This window comes from Bactrocera latifrons, unplaced genomic scaffold, assembly GCF_001853355.1.
Source record: "Bactrocera latifrons isolate USDA-ARS-PBARC rearing strain unplaced genomic scaffold, ASM185335v1 scaffold_805, whole genome shotgun sequence".
NCBI lineage: Eukaryota > Metazoa > Arthropoda > Insecta > Diptera > Tephritidae > Bactrocera > Bactrocera latifrons.
This window is the reverse complement of record NW_017537496.1, coordinates 45336-45570: the sequence shown is the minus strand read 5'-3', so window position 1 is coordinate 45570 and position 235 is coordinate 45336.

Below are 235 nucleotides of genomic sequence, written 5' to 3'. Positions count from 1 at the left end.
TGTTTCCTATACAAGTTCGAAATAACAGTCTTAGGCAAAATTACTCTACTTTACTTCGTGTTTTTGTTTCCTGGTAAAGTGGCAACTTTGATCAGCTGACTATTCGCGTTTAGAAAAAATGGAAAGCAACACAGAAATACAGAAGGTAAACGCAATTCGCAATATTTTTATAGCAAATTAATTTTTAATTCTTGAATAAAAATGTCTCATTTAAATGGAAAGCAAAATATATTGA